General features: G+C 45.0%; 1 protein-coding gene and 1 long non-coding RNA gene across 2 annotated transcripts in view; one reads left to right on the forward strand and one right to left on the reverse strand.

Annotated features, from left to right (window-relative positions):
* Positions 1–15,027, reverse strand: part of Pdk1 (Phosphoinositide-dependent kinase 1) — a 407,695-nt gene that overhangs the window by 44,453 nt on the left and 348,215 nt on the right. The window lies entirely within an intron of this gene.
* LOC143303025 (uncharacterized) lies at positions 1,229–6,158 on the forward strand. Its single transcript, XR_013058986.1, has 2 exons — positions 1,229–4,733; positions 5,900–6,158. It is a non-coding gene; the product is annotated as an uncharacterized LOC143303025 (long non-coding RNA).

Genomic DNA, 15,027 nt, shown 5'->3' on the forward strand with positions numbered 1-15,027 from the left:
ATTTGCCTCGTATTTACATAGAGCGCTGTATTGACCTGGCCTAATGTTTCATTATTGATCTCTGTTGTTCCTTGGAATACCGATGGAATATTCTTCTGGTTTAATACCCTCGTCAAATACCTGTGTTCTAATTCCAAAATTTGCTTATACAATAGAATCCTTGTAACGTTTGCACTGTAAACAGGAACAAACTGTTCCTCATAATGAACCACCCAATTAAGCTCTTACGTAGCTAAGCTTCAATAAAATTGTTCATAATAATCTAAGTATCAAAGGGCAGAAAATCATTGGAAAGATAGAAGGCGCCACAAATCAAGAAATATTTCGTAGCTATTGTAAAAGATTATATAGGGATTATAAAGAGATTTCGCCAAGTATATAGTATTGTAAAAGGGATGGTTCCGATAGAACGTATGCTGCACGCGCAGCAATCCTCTGCTGAAGCAGCGATGTTTCATCAGGAGGGTGGTATGGCTCGTTACACGGCCGATATTATTTTTCTGGTTCGGTTGCGTGCTTCTTTTCCTCTTACGTGTCGTTCGTGGAATATATACCTTTGCATTTTGATACTTCCTTCTTCCCTGCCAACGATCCAAATCGACTTTGTTATAAGTAAGTTTACCTTGAGTTAAAGCGATAACGACGACTATTAATATCGTTGGAGGTGTGGACTGTCGTCATTCGCCGCGGGGCGTTTATTTCGTCGCTCGATAATAACGCACCGAGTAACAGTTGGTTATTGAGAATTTGCCGATTTCGACGATAATGTATCGAGGCCAGTACGGTAACTAGCTCGAATAATGGCCAGATGTCTCGTCCGTGGAACGAGATTTGTAGCAGCTTGCTCCTTGTGCTCCGTGTCGAAGCGAGTAATGCCGCGAGCCTCGCGGCTACTGCCCGCCATCTCATTCGTTATGCGCATTTTACGCGCATATTTTACTACGATGTGTAATTACCTTAATTATAACTAATTCTTACTTGTGCTGTTTACCTATCGATGTTTCGGTATATTCGGGCAAATTACCATTTTTCGCATTTTAAAATTTATGAAGAAGCTTCGTCTGCCCCATTCACCTTTCATTCTAACTAATTCAAAACGAACCAAATGTTATAAATAATTGAAGGGATTGCAGTAATAAAGAGGTAGTTCAAGATAGTCTCCACTTTTCGATAGTTTAAGCGCCTAAATCAATAGAAACGCACTGAAACCCGTGTTGTACGTTTATACTCGACTAACACTCGTGGAAATAAATTTTCGCACTTTTGGATGTGAAAGCTATGCTTTCTTTCTGTTCCGACAGATACCATTAAAATACTCGTTCGCGATTCCTTATTCATTCGATTCCCCGATCGCAACGGGGTCGTGCAGGCGCAGAAATTCCAAGGCTGATTCGCAAATGACGTTACACTCAACCAAGCATTTAAACTGGCGCACTGGAGGCTGAGTCTCGTCTTCATCTCACGCGTATCCAAGTAAGCGCGCGATCGGCACCTCGAGCGGATCGGCATTCGTCCGCGAGGCGTCACGCGGCCTCCGGATCGAAGCGTTCAAGAAAGGTTTTGCCTTCCACGTCGTAGGCTCGCCCTCGAATTCCCGGCCCGTTTTCGCTGGATCGCGGCAGTCTGAAAGTCACTCGATACCGCGCGCGTGGCGGACATTCGATCGAGCGGATAGGATTCGCGCCGTTTCCTCCGCTCGCTCCACCTATTGCGTAGATAGAACACGTTCTACTTACACGGGAGGATTGAAATATCCTCGCGTGTAAGGTCTGTGAAGGAAGATCACGACGATTCCGGTATGCTGCTGGGATGATGGTTTCCTTCGCTGGAATAACGGAATCGCGGTTGAATTTGGATCGAAATTTTCTAGCCTCTATAGATTCCGTGGTTTTGTCCGCTTCCTACCAGCTACTCGCTACTCATTCCGGTGAATTGGGAAAGGATTCTAAGATCGAGAAGCAAGCAGCGTTCGCGTAGAATTACGTTGTTCGTTCGAGGGACTTTCGATCGCCACAGATGTTTCAGTTTTAATACGATTTACATTGTAAAGGGAGTAACGCGTTCGTTTCGTCGAAGGTAAAAGAACGATTGGCGTGGAGAAGTGCGGTTTGGAAAAATAGCGAAGGGAGGAGGAGAAACGCTTGGCTCGAAAGGGAGTCCGACAAGATACTACGTCGGTGCATATCTCGCGTGCACTTTCGTCATCGACGTGCCCCCACACGCGAGAACCACGGTTTCGCTGGAAGCAAAAGCGAAGAAAACGCCTGGTATCCGGAGAATGCCGGCTAGGTAGGAGCGGCCGTTGCCTGCCAGGACACGCGAGGATCCTCTTAGCCGAGGAGCCATTCCTCCAGCGAACAAGGACGGACCATCTGCCTCGCAGAAATGAATTCGACGCCTCGTTCTTCGAGTGGCTCACTTCGAACATCAACAATCTTCGCGCGCTGAAGATCGCCGACCAACCATCTTCGATGAAGATCGAGCACACTGGAGAATGTTTGCTTCGCGAATATGCGTTCGTTGGACTTTGAGCTTGTGGAATTTTCCTAAGTTATCGTCGATAGTTGAGTTTACATCGCGAAGTCCGACCAAGTCGAGTATCCCGTACTTCTAGATGGAACGTAAAGTAGACATTTAAAAGATTCCTGCTGGCTCTCTCCGTAGGAAACGTCTACTTTCGCCGAACGTCGAGCAGGAACTTTGCTCAAACGCCACGTTCTCGACCCGTCATTACGTATCGTGTCTAACGTCGATTATATCGCGAGGGGGGGAGGAGCGGCCCGCTAAATTGGCCCGGTATCATCTCGCGAAAGAGTCGCGTTTCGCTTTGCGCGAGATCGTCTCTATTTAATAACCGTCGAAGCCCGCAAGCGCGGATCGCCAACGTTATTACTATCATTACCGATGAATGACTCAATTGGCGAAAAGTATGCGTTTACTATGTTGGGAGAGAAAGAAAGAGAGAGAGAGAGAGAGTTTTATCCTTTGAAGATTTCGCGCTTCGATCGTACGTGATTGCCGATTAACAAGCGGAATCTTTTGAACGGCGTACATTTTCCTTTGATACGTTAATATACGGTTTAGGAGGAAGATTGATTTTTGTAGCTGCGAGATAATTCCTTGTAATTTCAGTAAAAGCTTGTACTCGAAACTCCGATGAAGCACTCAATCGTACTACGCGTTTCTTATTAAACCGTTAAACTACAAAGTTTACAACATGTAAGCGGAGATAGCAAAGTTCGTATCGTTGTATTCGTTTCGCAATTCTTAGATACCGAATTCATTTGTACACTATGTAACAGTTATCGGATGTGATATCGACGACGATACCGATTTGTTAGCGCAACCTCGAGCAATCGGAAAACGTAACGGTCGATTTCTCCGTGGAACGGGCAAACTGGCGTGATACAGACCAGGCTATAGGACACCCTTTCGGCGTTCACCAAGGAGAAAGCACTTTGAATCCGCGGAGAGAAACTCGCGCGTGCACGTTTCAAGTTCAGACGTTCTCGAAGAAAATCCACCGATCGTCGACAATTATTCGATAATGAATAGTTTCCGCCGACTTGTACGTCAATCATTGGCAATAACCGTCACGTTGAACGCGTCGATGCGTCGTAAATGGCAAACGTACTCGAAACGGACTCCAAACGGAGCCGAACGACCGGGTAACACGCGAAACTCCGCCGAGGACTCGATGACACGATTTGCCATGGGAAAATCACAGTGATCATGGAACGATTCGCTCGGAATTCCGCTTGTAAAATACCTTTCACAAAGTAAAGATCGCATACCAGTTACGATATTTCCCGAGAAATTTCAGTTCGAGTCGAACGATCGAACTTCGATCGAAGCGAACAAAACACGGTGAAACTCGATCGTGATTCGAAATTCTGTTAACGCGTTTGTAGTTTCTAGTCTAGATCGCGTCTGCAGTATTTTCAAGCATCCGAAGGATGATGGAAAAACAACGACGTCATCGGTCATAATTGTGCACGCTTACGCAACGATAGGAGACGCGGCGGATAGAATCACCTTTTATCTGACAGATAGGGGGAACGCGATATTTTCCAAGCGATAATTCGATCGATGACGCTAGACCAGTATACCGCCACTACCCTAGTAATAATCGACGGCAATAAGAATAGAAATATAAAACGTCGCCTGGTCGTTGTCAAATTTATGCTCCTGCGAATGATACGTCATCGTCTCACCGATAGCTTGAAATAAAGGCGCGTTAATGATATCGTTGATGCCAATTTTCCCATCGTATTCCTTCTCTCGATCGTACTTCCTTCGCACTATCCAAGGATTCGTCGTAAATTTCACGACTGACAGTTCGAGCGTTTCCCGTAGGAAACCGAATCTTCTTGGGTTTACAGATGTCGGAAGATCTGTAGCTTCACGATTGAGCATAGAGCAGAGCAAAACGTTACACGGATTTGGCGGACACAAGTATACGATGATCGGGTGGAATCGCTCGGGTCACGATAAAATTGAGAATGTAACGTCATCGAGGAGGCCGAGATACCGTCCTAAGGTGACTTATTTCAGTGGCGTGCGGCATTTATCGATCGATACATTGATTCTGATGGATCACGGCAATAACAAAGCTATCGCTATTTAATGAATTTCACGGCCGACCAGTAACCTTCGATGGAAGAAACTCGCCTGAAACTCTAACAACCGCCGGGTTATCTGTGCATTGGCTATCGGTGGAAGCACTGAAAACGGTAAGATTGATCGATAACGATAGCAATAAGAATGCCGCGTCACCGTAGTTAATCGTGCACGGTTTACGTCGTGCGCGCGTTCATGTCGCTGTTTTCGTTGCGAATCTCAGTAACCCTGGCCGTGAAGGTTACGCCGGGTATATTTCTTCTTCGTTTACCATTTCTTTCGATCTTCGGCAGGTCGTCGATCGAAATCGAAGGGAAAGGACTGCGATTGATATATTGCCTCGTAACGCCGACGATAAAATCGTTGGAATTATTTCCGATAAATCGGCGAAGCGAATCTGCCGTGGAAAGAATCGGTGACACGAGATAGGCACGTCGGGAATTAAATTCAACCTTGCTCTCGCGGCGTGTCGTGTGCGCGATGTGCACGCGCCGATCGATAATGATGGTAATAAAGTTTCTAAGTGAACGGTCACCGAGAAAAGTGGCGCGAGAAAGAACCGCGAGGTGTTTACACGAAACGCGGCATAAATCGTTGGAGATCATCGGAGAATTGTAATGTTTCGAGGATTTCATCGAAAATTTGGATACAGTTGTATCTCCGAATATTATCGATCGTAGAATGCGGACACCGATCGTTGTTTCAATACTAATTTATCGTTTCAAGAACGAGCATACGATCGACTATACAGGGTGGTTGGTAACTGGTGGTACAAGCGGAAAGGGGGTGATTCTACGCGAAAAAACAAGTCGAAAATATAGAATAAAAATTTTTCGTTCGAGGCTTTGCTTTCGAGAAAATCGACTTTGAATTTTCGCTCGGTACGCGTGCACTTATCGCGTCTCGTTATAACGGATCTCACTGTAGATCGTTGTCTCGATGAAAAAATTAAAAAAAAAAAAAAATTGAACTTACTTCTTTTTTCTCGTAGAATCACCCTCTTTCCGCTTGTACCATCAGTTACCAACCACCCTGTATAACTGCTCGCTGATTTTATTACGTTGACATGTGCACTCGTGCACATGTACGTTATCTCGAATATCAGTGTCGCCTTCAGGGTGGTCCCTTCCATTATAAAAATATACCGGTCCGAAATGCAAACTATTTTCACGCTTGTAATATACTTTAATTAACCTCTAATTATGGTACATCGCAAACATGCTAGGTAGTTTTATTGAAATCCACTGGAAAATTTTAATTTAATGTCAATATCTTTCAGCGCGATATGTGATAAGCGTGGGTCAGATCGTGCCATAGTCTGTGTGGCAGAGTGAGCGACCTTATGGATGCGGTATGCATGACGACTGCTTGAGCTCCGAATGAAGAAGATCGGATGTTGGGTGTCAGTTGCGAGCGAGAAGCGATTCCGAGAATGCACGTGGAAGTCTGGACGCACCGTGCCACGAGAAAATTCGGTGGAACGTGGCAAAAGTTTGTTTCTCGTGTATGAAATAACAATAAAAGTATATCATCAGCAAGCATCGAGCGTTTATTTAAAACTGCATATATTACTCGCTCTTCGATCGCTCGTTCCACATAAATTTCGATTTAACGCGTGAAAGAGAATGTTAAATTTTTTCATCGAAGCCGTAAAATATAGGGAAAATGTCCGATATTCTTGTAACCTCCTTCGCTCGATAGACAAGGAATAATCGCGGAACGCAGAAGGCATAAAAGGCAGCGCGTGGCGCGTGGTACACGGCGAATCTGGAATTTCGCTCACGTTATCGGCAAACGTGGATACGTTTCTTGAAAGCGGTGGTAGCGGATAAAAATGCATCCGCGTTGCAATCACCTTTCACACTGGTTCACCTTGTACGTCCAACGTAACGGAATATTATTAAACGTTCGTTCCTGGAATGCTTGGCGGCGAGCCGCCGCTAATCTTTGCCGATAAGACCGCGTTAATTCTAATTACGCGCGCATTTCATTACGTTCGCTCACTTTTACTTTCCACCTTTTTCGCTCTTGCATGCCGATTCACGCATTGTTGCTTGCTGGCCTTGTTTCCCTCGTACCCGATCTCGAGGATCGTTTCACCGACCACGCGGTAAATTTCTTCCCTTTTTTCCACATTCACCGACAGGCTTTCATTCCGCTCTAAGAAACCACTCTTTTTCGTCGCGTAGACCGTCTCCGTTCCAATCTCGATCCGCGAAATACTAGATGCCGGTTCGTTTTACGTTCGTATCATCGTCAAGAAGCCGAATCACGAATGCACGCGCATTTGTCGAATATACATTTGATTTATATCTACTATGAGCAGTCTCGCTCGCCACTTCCTTCATCCTCCGATTCAGCTTATTCAGTTTTATTCAAAATTCCGGTTTCGCGTTCTCGAAATCCTCCGATACTTCGGATTTGTCGTGGTACCGTCCTACGAAAGAAAGCAGGGGGGAAAGGGAGGAAGACGGAAAAAGCCATCTCGACGTAGCGTACTCGGACTCGAAATACTAGAAAGAAGCATATCCAGGCTGGAGGAACGAGGTGGAGCGTGGAGGAGAGGAAAAAGGACACTCGGCGAGAGGAAGAGAAACTGATCGCAATTGGCTGTTCGAACAGTCTAGCCGATGGAAAGAGGATCCGCGGGATGAAGCTTTCCGTGTTTCCATCGTTTGCGGCCAATGGGCTCGATGCCTTTCATCGTCAACGAGGTAAGAAATGTCTAGCCGAAGAGAGTAGGCGACGCGGAGGAGAGGAGAGGAAAGGAGAGGAGAGGAGATCGAGATTGAAGCGAGTACGGGAACGAGAGAAAAAAGCCGAAGAGAGTGGCGAGCATTCGCTCGACGCGGCCTTAGAAGGTCGCTAGCTCGAGCTAGCCTTCTTTAGCATCCTGCATCCACGTTTCCTCCGTCTTCGTTTATTCGGCTGGTCGTCTCGTTTCTCCTCTCGTTTTCTCAGCTCTGTTTTTCTCTTTCTCGCGATGTAGCCTCGATCTCGCGACGCCTATGTATCTGTATCGCAAGCTAGCCAGGTGAACTGGCCGCGATGAGCGCGTACCAACGAAACGACCTCGGTCTTCGCTCCGTGAGCTCGACTCCTGTCTCGTCTTCGTTATCCTCTTCTTCTGCCGCTTCTTTCCCGCTCGTTCGCGGCCACCAACCAGAAGATGCACCTGCGTCCACAGGAATTCTGTAACGCGTGCTTCACCGTCGGTTGCCCGGTACTTGCCAGTTGCAGCGTCGAGGACGAGTACAGAAGTCGAGCATCGTGTCGCGCATTTTGAAAGGAACAGCGTATCGACATTAGGAAACAGATGGTTCCCGGAATTTGGGAAACTAAAGGCAGAGATCTTACGACCATTGGCAACTCGTATCTCGCGTGTAATCGATTGGCACATACTTCGAAAGACAAGTTCGAAAGTATGAATTCCGCGGATAGAAATAAGATCGAGATTATCAATCCATCTCGCCAATACAACACCCCTATAACGTACGCTTCCGATGCCTGCGCTCGACACATAAATTGCCTCGTGCTTCGATTCGTCTGAGAAATTCTATAGATCCTATGGGGACACCGAAAGATTGCGATCTTCCGTGAAAGCGTCTTCCGACTGCAGACTAGTCCCAGCAAAGAAGAGGAGGAATCGCGATACACCCATCATATCCGGAGGGGGTTGGTTATTTCATGTTTCATCGGACGAAGATACAATGCGTGTTTACGCCCTCCCACGCAGCCACACGCGATCCCACGAAATTCGCCTACACGCGGCAAGAAGCTCACTGCACACGGAGCAGACGCGGATTGACGCGTCAGCATGTCGATGGAACAGCCTGGAACCTCCTTCTTGATTCAAAGGAAAAAATATCTCGTCTCGTGTTTCTCTCTTCGAGACGCTATTCATGGTTTTGTCTATTGTCCGATACGTTCTCGGGACATCTTCTCTCTTTTTTCTCTCGATAAAGGACTAGGGTCAACCTTTGTTACGTCCGGTAACTCTTTACATAAACCAGAATCCATCCCTCGGTCAAGACGGCCACTAGCTGTGCGAATATAATTAGTCGGACCGCAATAATCCTAAGCAACTGTCAGAAAACTAAGCAGTTTTATTCTACCGTCGAGGTCCTTAATTGTTGTAGAATATCTTCAAGTCCAGATGTTCCTTATGGTTATTGTTCAATCAAGTAAGAAATTGGTGTTTCCCATGCTCAGCGGTTACTTAACTCGCAAGAGACCGGTGGTGGGGGCGACCAACCCCCAGCAATAGATTTCCTCTGCGACAGCATCGTCATCGAACTTCACTAGTTTATCAGCCTTAGATCAGCCAATGTCTTGACTGATTTTTCGTTCATTGATCAGTCGTCAGCTGTAACTTACTATTTGCACATGTCTGAGAAGTCTATACGCACGACGCGTAACTATTTATATCTACAAAGTTGTTGGAATAAAGTGTATATTTTAATTTGTTAACCAAGCGTTATCGCCAGTTCAACCTATTATCCTAATAGAAATAGGGGATCGACTGATTCGTAGCGTCGATTATCAAATCGTAACGAGAATTTACGACTCTCGTTGGCGCGTCTCTCCGCGAACGATCGAACAACCTTCAAGAATTCTTTCGCAACTTCGACAAAGTTATTTTATTACGAAGAACTAGTTCTATTTGAAGGAAAGAGATCTGGAGAAAGGCATGGTATTAACAGTGGCAAGATCACTCTCAAATTTCTGATAGCGCCAGATTGGTAGAAAAACTGGTCACGCTACACCAACGATTCCAACATTCACGCCAAAACGAGGCATTAGAATTACTTCCTCCCTTTCCATCTTCCAATTTCACGCGAAGCTTTTTCGTTTTTCCCGCCTTTTCGTCGGCAACTTTTTCTTTCCTTTCACCCCCGGCTTTCCTTTCACCCTGTTTCTTTTTTGTCAGCTCTTTATCCCGTTGCCAGCTTCTTTCAGCGCGGGTTAACGCGTCCATTTGCGATCGTGGACAATAACGGGAGAATGGAGGGTTGAAAATCCGCAGATAGTGGCTGTTCAGGATTTGGAATGGCCGTCTGTTTATGACTCGTACAATACATCTTTTTTTGGGAAAATACGAATTTCCTAAACTCTACGATGCGGACCTCGTCAAGAGGCTAATTAACACCCTAAGGGCTCGATGTGTCCGCTCTATAGTAAACATCTGGTATCAGTCAGCAACGTCAGACGATATGCGCTCACGAGGGTACTCAGTTACAAGACTGGAAGGAATGGATTCCCATCCCATAAAAATCAGTTGCAAGAAGGAAAATCCGGGAGACAGGGAGTTAGTATTAGCTTGTCCGGAAAATGTCTTTCTTTCGCAAATGTATTTTTTAAAACAGTGCACCTTCATACAAACGTGAAACCAAGTCTGTGAAATGTCACGGTGTTTATCTCAACAAAATAAAATGGATCGCACGTAATTCGATAAAATAATATAAAACAAAAGACATTGTACGTTTATTATTTCCTCATAAAACGAAAGAAACTTTTCATATAACCTAATATATAAGGATCAGGCGAAGCTTCTTCAAGAAGACTTAAAACAGTCTTCATCAGGTCAGACTCTTCGTGTTACACTAAACAGTGCAAATAGATCAATTATACATAACATTACTCGACGTTTTTAATCTACCTCCACCTTGAGCGTTAATAGCGTTCACGGTTGGCGATGTCAACCGATCAGTTGCAACCTGACTGATCGTCACCTAGTCAAGAAGTCGCAACAGCAGCGAGCATTCGCGTTTCCACGCGACGTGCAACTCATTCGTACGAAGTTTCGAATCGCGGCCGCTATTGTTCGATTTCGGTGATCCTTCGAGAGTTTCAGAAAAATTTGCGTTTATAAATTTCAAAGTTCTTTGACTATAAAGATTTAAAAGATAGGAAATAAGATGAAACTTTCTCGTTAATGAATCAAAACGATAGTTCTCTCTCTATACACGAATCGACTAAGAAGCAATATTGACGGATAAAATCGCTGCTAACTCTTCTCGTTGAAAGTTCATACGTGCGTCGAAGGGATGAACCCGTGAATCACGTTGCGTATCGGCGAAAGAACCTATGCGTCACTGGTTATTAAGCAAGGAGCGGCACGGGATGACTTCTAGAAACGATTCTTCTGGCTGTTTCGAAGAGGATTTTCTCGGATCCAATTCGAGCGAATTAAGTCGACGGGGGTTGACGACGTGCTTGACTCAGCTTCTTCGTTTTTGGGAACGCGTGCGGTGAGTCAGACTATGTTTGCTCTGCACACCGTAATTAAAAGGGGTCGACTTCCATCAAGATTTATCGGTGTTTCCCGTGTTATTCCAGCTAAGAATTTATTTTCTCGTTCTCGCGAACAAATCAAATTCTAGGGAAGACGTTTGACCGATCGTTATTAATTCAACACGTTCAAAATGTACAATTTCTTCCTGTTGATTCTTAAAGATATACTGCATATCGTAGAAAGAAAAATGCCAGAATATTCTACTTCTTTAGAATAATCTCAAGTGTCGATGGTCTTGCAATTCTCGATGAAGCGTTGCAGCGATGAAAAGGTGCACGTCTCGCGATTTGTCTCGCAATCGAGCAACAATCACAGGCTCACGAGTGGTCAGTTGGCAGAAATTGATCGTCGACTGGAAATTCCTTCACTTTCCCTGGTGGGTATCCGCAACAGTCTAATTATCGACCGATCAATGGCAATCTACGATCCGTATCGATCCATTAAGATCGTCCCCTCGCTGTCTCCTCTCGGTGTATTCGCGAAGGTTCGACCAGTAACGGTCGTCCTTTGTTTCCTCGCGTCTCGATACACATCCGATCCAGTTTCGTGGATCGTGCGAACCTTTCGCGATCGAGTTTCGCACAAATCACGGGCTAATTTCGTGCTCGATCACCGAGGGAACTAGCGACACTCTCTTCTCCTCTGTTTCGTTCACCGCTATGTCATCGCGAACTTTCGCGGTTTTATTCACTCTCTGAGAATTGATTGTAAACTACTTCCGAATAAAAAAAAAATTAACTCTTGTAGAGGATACAATTTGAGAGTATCTAGAATATCTACATCTTCCTGCAAAGGAACTTGATTAAGAGGATGGAATTGCAAAGTTCGTTGCAAACAGAGTCAGATCGGCTGAGCCTTGTGCATCGACAAGTTATTCGTTATCGAACTACCGATGTTTACGCAAATGAACACGATCGAAGGAGCTATGTGCATTCTGTGCATTTATACATTTTTAAGCGACGTGGATGTCACGTAAACTTAAGCGTTGCTTGATGAAATAAAATAGCTGAGTCGTAACACAACTATTAATTTTGTTTTAATTAAACTTTATTATGAATGCAGCAATCACAATGTAACACACACTGAATTAACATAAATCACAATTCACTCCAACCACGTTATGTAAGACAGTTACACTGATACGTTAAGTACGCGACTGTTATAAAGGTAGAGTAAAGTGTGTGGCCTGGTCTCTGATGTGAATTGACGTTACATGGACAACGTGACGATAGCGGTGCATTTACAAATTCGCAGAGTTTGATGTGCTTTTGTTAATGTTAAGGTTTTATCTCGTAGTAGAGAGACAGAGAGAGAGAGAGAGAGAGAGAGAGAGAGGAGATGCGTGGATGAATGTATAATAGAAAAATATATATGTCGGAGATGAAAGAACATCGGGATTTCCCGTCCGGAATGTTGGGAAAAGTCCCAATAGCCTAGTTTAGATTTTTACTATAGCTACACTTAAATAATAAAAATAAGAAATAGTTCTAATGTTCCAATCTGGCTTTATAACGATGGGTTCGGGTTCAAGGTGACATAGCTGATCATTAGACGTAGCCACGGTCACGGGAGGGACGCGTACCTGAAAACAAAAATTGACCCGAGAAGCGGGGATAGGAATATATAAGGGCAGTTTCATTTGGATTACGAGTTAGTTAGTTAGTTAGTCGTTGGTTGAATTGCCGATTGAATTATCGAGTAAGTTACCCGAATCGTGTATTACGTTTGCACTCGTCATCCCGTGGACCGTGGATTCGTTATCGAACCTGAACTCGTTGTCATCATCATCTCGACCATCCTATCACCGCTATTACTCATAGCATCTTGTAGTGTCCACATTTGTACCGATAAATATTAGCTACATCCGCGACGGTAAAGTAAGTAAAGGTTCATCGAACGCCCCAAAATTCCAACCTGACTCCGACATATATATAAGTATATAAATAAATATATAAATAAATACATATATAAGTTTAAGTATACGTAGTTATACTTATCTATAATAAGTATATAACTTATTATAAATAATCAGCCATGTCACTGCGCCACGCCAGAAAAATTACTGAAAATTCTCAACGCGAGAATTGATTGTAATTTTAGTAAATAAAAAAAAAAAAAAAAAAAGTATACGTAGCGTTACTGTACGAGAAAGTTTCGAAAGTCATGGGTCTATGGGTATTCATACAATTGTGGAAAACTGACCTGCCTGTACCCCGTTGTATCATCTGTGCAAGGCATGTTCCGAGAAAACTATGAGGCTAAGAGGCCCTTCGAATTGATTTAGTGCTAAACAATACTCAACGGCTTCCAGGGCTAAGAAAACTAAACTTTAGAAAAGATTCTTTTTTTTTTTATTTATTTGTTGAAATTACAATCAATTCTCGCGTTGAGAATCTTTAGAAAAGATGTGGAGTTTTCCTTGAAGCGGGACCCACTTCAACAGTTAATTATTATCTCTTTTATGTTCGCAGAGCAGATGGCACATGGTTTCAAAAGAAATGGTAATTGTACTTCGAGAACTAATCCACGACAAGGTAGACGTGGATACGATGCGAAAGGACCTTGCCAGCAATTCTTTCCGGCAAGCAGGACCCGTCAAAGGGATCAACTTTCTCCGTGACCAAACTTTTGTTCAAACTTTTCTTCCAGCTGTTTGAGAACATTCCATCAGAACCGGGAACAAATACACCGAACGATTTATCCAGTGTGCTTTTCGGTTCAACGTATCTCACCCAGGAACAGGATGCTACACGAAAACGTAATCTTCACGGGTGGAATAAAAGCAGGAAGTTCTCGAATGGCACGTAGGCTGAGAGATCGTGTCGAGCCTCGGGTCTTCCTTTCACCGACGGGATTCGTTCCCGCGATCTTCTTGATCGAATCCGAAAACAGTCAGCGCACCCTCTCTCGATCTTCCAGCGGATGGAACCCGATCGCGAGGGCGTAAACGCTAATCGAGAAGGAATCGTCCGGTAACGGAACGTAAATAGCAACAAAACGTTGCTCTTCATACGACGCGTACGATCGACGACGAAGAAGCGGAGGTTGGCGGGTGACTTTCTCGAAGCTTTCTCGGTACCGATTCGTCGGTTGCCCGTGGCAGGAAAAAGACTGCCATGGAAAGTAGCGACGAGATGCGAGGTCACTAAGAAGGATGAACAGGCACGGCCGTGTAACTTTGAAATCTTTTCGTCCCTAGTGAACGGCCACTTTCACGAAGCTCTCTCGCGCGACGAAAGCTCCTTCGTTGGGCTCGCGAGAACCATTCTCTGGACTAGCCATCGTTATTTCCGTTGCTGTTTCAGAAACACGAGATGCGACGATTTCGTCACGACGGTTTCCTCGCGACGATGGAGCGTTTCGTATAGCGATCCACCGTAAACAGCGTGGCCACGATACAGCTCTGTTAAAATCCAGCTCGTAAAGTTATCGCTGGTAGTTACCGTTGCGACACGCTAAAGACGTTAGTCCGATAATTGAGCACGATGTTAAGTGGACACGTTTATTGTCTGCGCTGCGTCTTCGAGCCTGTCAGCGCCTCTCGGAGCATACCGTAAAATGAAAATTTACAACTGCGGCTTGCCTATCTCTAACCGCAACTACGACTTTTCTAGTGGAAACGAGATAACGAGGCAACGGACGAGCCAGGGAACAGGATAAGAGGAAAGAGCTACGCGGAAAAATGTCTTCGACCGCGTAGGTCGCTCCTCCGACTCGGAGAAAGACGTCTCCTTCCACTTCCTCTCGCTAGAAGATTCGCAAATTCACGGTACGAGATCTCGAATACGCGCACAAAGTGGAATGATACGAGTTTTGCCCCGCGGTGGGACGATAATAAATACACGTATAATAAATTTACAGGTGATAATCTGTAAATATAGTTCCATGGAGGATGGAGGCTGCATTATGGGCGGTGGCGTTGCAGCGATCGAGGGGTTGGTCGGTAAAAATCCGGTCGGATTCCTCCGATCGGCCGATACCGATCGGCCGAGCCTCGTTGAGGAACAAATGCGCGTGGCAATGGCGGCGGTCGCGAGGATCAGTGCGATCGGGAAAGAACAAAAGGCCCGGCACTCTCGACAGCAGAATCGCTTAAGAGGACGTAGAAAGGA

Source organism: Bombus vancouverensis, chromosome 1 (assembly GCF_051014615.1).
Source record: "Bombus vancouverensis nearcticus chromosome 1, iyBomVanc1_principal, whole genome shotgun sequence".
Classification (NCBI taxonomy): Eukaryota; Metazoa; Arthropoda; class Insecta; order Hymenoptera; family Apidae; genus Bombus; species Bombus vancouverensis.